This window comes from Leopardus geoffroyi, chromosome A2 (genome assembly GCF_018350155.1).
Source record: "Leopardus geoffroyi isolate Oge1 chromosome A2, O.geoffroyi_Oge1_pat1.0, whole genome shotgun sequence".
Taxonomy (NCBI): domain Eukaryota; kingdom Metazoa; phylum Chordata; class Mammalia; order Carnivora; family Felidae; genus Leopardus; species Leopardus geoffroyi.
Window position 1 is genome coordinate 1,162,401 of NC_059331.1, and position 6,173 is coordinate 1,168,573.

A 6,173-nucleotide genomic window follows, 5' to 3' on the forward strand; every position below is an offset into this window, starting at 1 on the left:
ACTCTCTCTCTCTCTCTCTCAAAAATAAATAAACATTAAAAAAATTTTTTTTAATTAATGTTTAGACTTCTTGGCATCTGCCCAAGAGTGAGAGCAGGGACTTGAACCGGGGAACACACCTGCCACGAAAGTTAGGACGTCCTGCCACCTGCCACCGCATATCACAGGGGGTCCCCAGAGGAGTCCCGTCCACAGAGACAGAAAGCGGATGGTGGGAGCCAGGGCTGGGGCAGGGGGCGGGGAGTCCGTGCTTCATGGGGACAGGGTCTCGGTCTGGGGAGATGGAAAGTTCCGGAGACGGATGGTGGGGGCCGCTGCACGACAGTGTGAGTGCGCCTGATGCCGCTGAGCTGTGTGCTTGGAGAGGGTTCAGATGGTGAATTTGGTGTTATGTGTATTTAACCACAATAAAGTAGATAAATACAAGTTTATGGAGCCACGAGGTGTGGGGAGAGCCCCAGATGTTCAAGGCGGCACCAGCTTCGGGGGGCTGGGACCTGTGCAGTCGCCCAGAGCCTCAGGCTCCGAAGGATCCCACTCGTGGTTTATTGCTCTGTGGCTGCTGTCTTGAAATTCCTACTGATTTTTGAACAACGGGCCCTGTATTCTCATTTTGAACTGTGATCTGCAAATTACGTGGCCGCTCCTGGTTTGCGCAAAGGACAGGGAAGCCCAAATTCCGGGTCTGGGGCCCTAGAAACACCCCAACTTGCAAGTCTGTCTTTACCCCACCCTGAGAGGACAGAGCGAGCGAGACCCAGTCAGGAAGTGGGCTCCTGACAGGGGTGAGGAAGGAAGTGGGGGGTGACTTAAAATAGCACCACTCACCCAGCGGCCTAGGGGTGGGGTGGGGAGGGGGGGCTACACAGGAGGGGGCACCGGGAGGCCAGGGACTTCCCAGGAAGCCTCTCCCGGGAATCCAGCCCTCTCCTCCTCCCAAGTTGGCCAGACTCCTCACCCCTGCCCCGCCCATGCCTCCTGTCCCTCCTGGGCCTCCTGTCCCTTCTGTTCCACTGCCCTTCCTGTCCCTCCTGTCCCCCTCTCCTCGTGTCCCTCCTGTCCCACTGCCCCTCCTGCCCCTCCTGTCCTCTGTCCCTCCTGTCTGTCCCACTGCGGGAGTAGGGCTTGGAAGCAGAGAAGGGGGTGCTGGGAGGAGCCCCCGGGAGCTTGTATTAGTCGGGGTTCTCCAGAGAAACAGAACCACAGGACATATAAGAATATGAGAATGCAGCGGGCGCCTGGGTGGCTCAGTGGGTTAAACGTCCAACTTCAGCTCAGGTCATGGTCTCACGGCTCGTGGGCTCGAGCCCCGCGTCGGGCTCTGCGCTGACAGCTCAGAGTCTGGAGCCTGTTTTAGATTCTGTGTCTCCCTCTCTCTCTGCCCCTCCCCCACTCATGCTCTGTCTCCTTCTGTCTCTCAAAAATAAATGCCAAAAAGGTTTAAAAAAACAAAAAAGAATATGAGAATGGGATGCTTGGGTGGCTCAGTCAGTTAAGTGTCTAAAAGTGTCTTTTTTTTTTTTTTTTGTAAAGTTTATTTATTTATTTTGAGGGAGAGGTGGGGGTGCAGAGAGAGGGAATACAGAATCCCAGGCAGCCTCCGTGCCCAGAGTCCAATGCAGGGCTGGAACTCACGAAGGTGAGATCACGACCTGAGCCGGAATCAAGAGTCTGGCACTTAACCATCTGAGCCACCCAGGCGCCCCTTAAACGTCCAAATCTTGATCTTGGCTCAGGTCACGATCTCACTGTTTGTGAGATCGAGCCCCGAGTCAGGCTCTGTGCTCACAGCTCAGAGCCTGGAGCCTGCTTTGGATTCTGTGTCTCCCTCTCTCTCTGCCCCTTCCCTGCTGGTGCTCGAAATCTCTCTCTCTCAAAAAAAAAAAAAAAAAAAAAAAGAACATGAGAACGGCTATACGGACAGGGGCTTACTATGAGGAATTGGACCGTGCAGTTATGGAGGCTGGAAGTCCCACGATCTGTCATCCGTAGGCTGGGGACCCGGGAGGGGCTGGTGGTGTGGGTCCCAGGCCGGGGCTCAGCCCCAGGGCCCAGGCAGAAGACACAAATTCTCCCTCCCTTCACATTCTTTCGAGTTCAGGTCCATGACCGACTGGAGGATGCCCACTCAGCAGGGGGTGGTGCCTCTGCTCTGCTGAGGCCACCAACACGCGTCATAATCTCATCCAGAAACATCCTCGCAGACATACCTGGAAATAACATTTAGACAATGAAGATATGCCTTAGAAAGTAGCGTGCATGTAACTTACCCGCATAGCTTAGTCAAAGTACACACGCACAGGCCGAGCTAGGCAGGCAGCACGGAGGGGTGGGGTTGCCGGGGCCTGGGGAGGGTGGGCACGGGTGGGGCACAGGGCAATTTTAGGGAGTGAAACAACTCTATGGTGCGGACGTGTCTATAACACGGGTGGGGGAGCTGGTCACACCCCCTGTCTCCTAGAGCTGGGGGGTCTGAGATCAGGGTGTCTGCCGTTTTCTCCTGAGGTCGCTTTCCTCGGTGTATAGATGCTGTCTTCTCCCAGTGTCCCCACAGGGTCGTCCCTCTGTGTGCCTCTGTGTCCCCGTCTCCTCTTGTTATGAGAACACCGGTCACACTGGATCAGGGCCGCCCTTGTGACCTCGTTTTAATGTAATCACCTCTTTAAAGATTCCGTGTTTAACCAGTCACATTCTGAGCCCTTGGCAGGTTCAAGGTATAAATGGGGGGCGGGGCACAGTTAGGTCCATAACAGGTGCTTATCTATTCAGGAGTTGATTTGTGTGGTCAGAGAATATGCATGAATATAGCTTTAATGGAAACTGCCAAAGGGTTTTGCAAAGTGCCAGCACTCTCTGGCTCTCTTGGCTTCTCCTCCGTGAACCTCTGAGTTCACCAAACTCCAACCTGCAGGATCTTGTCCCTGCTTTGACTATGCTGAGCCAGGCTCCGCCTCAGGACCTTTGCACTGGCTGTTCCCCATGCATGGAATGCTCTCCCACAGAAAACATTGCATTGTTTGGGGCTCTGGGAAAGTGTCACCTCCATAGAGATGTCTTCCCTGACCACTTCATGTACCTTAGCCTTTCAGTCCCTGTGAAGGCCACACCTGCCTCCAGCCCTCCGCGGAATACTCACCCCAACGGCATGACCTCTCCCTTCTTTTGTCCTCCTTGACTGTCATCTGTCCCCTTCCATTGCTCAGGAGCTCTGCTGGGCAAGGATCAAGTCTGTTTTCCAGAGCCCTGTGTCTAGAGCCCAGGAAAGGAGCTGGTGCATAGTAGGTGTTCAATAATTATTGTCACCTCCATATCTTGAGTCATCAGGGAAATGCAAACCCAAAGCATAGTGAGATGATTCTTCACACCTGCTAGGACAGCTACCTTCAAAAAGACAGGCCATCAGGGGCGCCTGGGTGGCTCAGTCGGTTGGGCGTCCGACTTCGGCTCGGGTCATGATCTCACGATCCGTGAGTTCGAGCCCCGCGTTGGGCTCTGTGCTGATGGCTCAAAGCCTGGAACCTGCTTGGGATTCTGTGTCTCCCTCTCTCTCTGCCCCTCCCCAGCTCACGCTCTGTCTCAAAAATAAATAAACGTTAAAAAACAAAAAAAAGACAGGCCATAACAAGTGCTGGTGAGGGTACGGACACGTCAGAACCCTTGCACACAGGCAGGTGGAGGCACGAAACGGTGTAGCCGCTGCGGAAAACAGGCCGGCCGCTCCTCCGAGGGTTAAACACGGAGTTGCCATCCGATCCAGCAAATGAAAGCACATGTCCGCACACAAACTTGTGCACACGTGTTCCCAGAAGCACTACTTGCAATGGCCAAGAAGGGGACGCAGCCCAAATGTTCACCCTTTGATGAACGGAATGTGGTCCAGCGCGCTGGAATAGTATTCAGCTGTAAAAAGGAGCAGCGTGCTGGCACACAGAGGGGGTGAGACCTGAGAACATCACACTCAGTGAAAGGAGACACAAAGGGACAGATGCTGTGTGTCCCACTCACATGAAATGTCCAGAAGGAGCAAATCCGTAGAGTCAGGGGAATTGGTGGGTGCCAGGGGTCTGGTGTGGAGGGTGACTGCTGATGCAGTCTTTTCAGAGAGATGAAAATGTTCTGAAATACATTATGGTCACGGATGCACAGCCCTGCGAATGTACTAAAAATCACTGAACTGTACACACTTTAAATTTTTTTTAACGTTTCTTTATTTTTGAGACAGAGAGAGACAGAGCATGAACGGGGGGAGGGGCAGAGAGAGGGAGACACAGAATCCGAAACAGGCTCCAGGCTCCGAGCAGTCAGCCCAGAGCCTGATGCGGGGCTCGAACTCACGGACCGCGAGATCGTGACCTGAGCCGAAGTTGGACGCTCAACCGACTGAGCCCCCCAGGCGCCCCTGAACTGTACACTTTAAATGGGTGCATTTTTTGGTGAGTTTTTATTTACTTAAGTAATCTCTACACCCAGCGTGGGGCAGGAGCTCACCACCGAGATCAAGGGCCGCACGCTCCACTGACCGAGAAGCCCGGGGCCCCTAAATGGGTGAATTGTATGGTATGTGAATTCTATCTTTATACAGATGTTGCAGAAATTGATAATTGTGTCTAATTACTTAATTTTTTAAGTTTACTTATGCATTTTGGGAGAGAGTGAGAGAGAGAGAGAGAGAGGGAGCAAGTGAGCAGGGAAGAGGCAGAGAGAGGGCAAGAGAGAGACTCCAAAGCAGGACACAGGGCTCAAGCCCACCAACCGTGAGACCATGACCTGATCCAATATGAAGGTCACGTGCTTAACCGACTGGGTCACCCAGGTGCCTCTAATTACTCAATTTTTGACTCTAAGGCCAGAGGAGCCAGGTCCCCTCCCTCTCCATCCCCTGAAGGTCAGTAATGACTCTGACCCCAGCATCAGAGTTCCCCAAATGTGGATCCACTGAACTCACTTGCCTATGACCCTTTCTGTAGAGCTGGGACCTGGGTCAAGAGAGCAAGAAGCTCAAATTGGGCCCCAAATTTACAAGACGCAAAAACAAAAACAAAACAGTCATGGAGGTAAATACTATTTTTTTTTAACGTTTTTATTTTTTTATTTTTTTTATTTTTGAGACAGAGAGAGACAGAGCATGAACGGGGGAGGGGCAGAGAGAGAGGGAGACACAGAATCGGAAACAGGCTCCAGGCTCTGAGCCATCAGCCCAGAGCCTGACGCGGGGCTCGAACTCACGGACCGCAAGATCGTGACCTGAGCTGAAGTCGGACGCTTCACCGACTGAGCCACCCAGGCGCCCCTGTAAATACTATTTTATTGGAATATATTTAAAAATCAAAGGTAATGCAAAAACAACAACAACACCCCACAGTGTTGAAGATAACATTAAAAAAAATATTTTTTACATTTATCATTCATTTTTGAGAGACAGGCTCTGAGTTGTCAGCATAGAGTCCGACGCGGGGCTCGAACCCCAAAAGGACAAGATCACGCCCTGAGCGGAAATCGGAGGCAGAGATAACATGTTAAATAAAGGCGGGTAGCAGGGACCGACCGAGTTGCTTCGTCTGAGAAAGGAAAAGTGGTGGCGGCTGAGGACCTGCAGACTCACCTCCAGGCAGGCCCGTCCGGCGGTGGGCGGGGCGCTCTGTAAGCCCCGCCCCCACCATAGCCGCAGCCCCGCCCCTGTCCCCACCCAGCCGGCGCCGAGCCAGGGCTTGCCTGCAGGCGCAGATCCCGGGCAGGGCCCTGGAGGCCCCGCCCCAGCCCGTCCATCACTCGCCGCTACACGCCTCTCGGCCAATAGGACCTGGCTACCGCTGCCTGATGGCCAATAGAAATTGCTCTTCCAGAGCGGGGGCGGGATGTGGCGCAAGTCCCTCCCCGTAGCTCCGGGGCCACGCGGGCTCCACGTTGGGACGTAGAGGACCGAGCTGTGGGGGGGTACAGGGGCAAGGGGGTTCTTCCAACCCCTGACGCAGGGCACTGCCTTCTGCTGAGGAAGGGCCCCTATTGCCCCAAGTAGATATCGCCAAGTCGGAGAAGAGGCTCCGTTTTACGGGGCGGGGTCTGCCGCCGAATAGACCCTCCTGCCCCCCACCCCAGACCCGGGGTTTGGGTCTCTCCTTGGCCTGGCTTGTCCCTGTCTTTGCAACAGCCGAAGGCGAATGGGTGCTGTCATC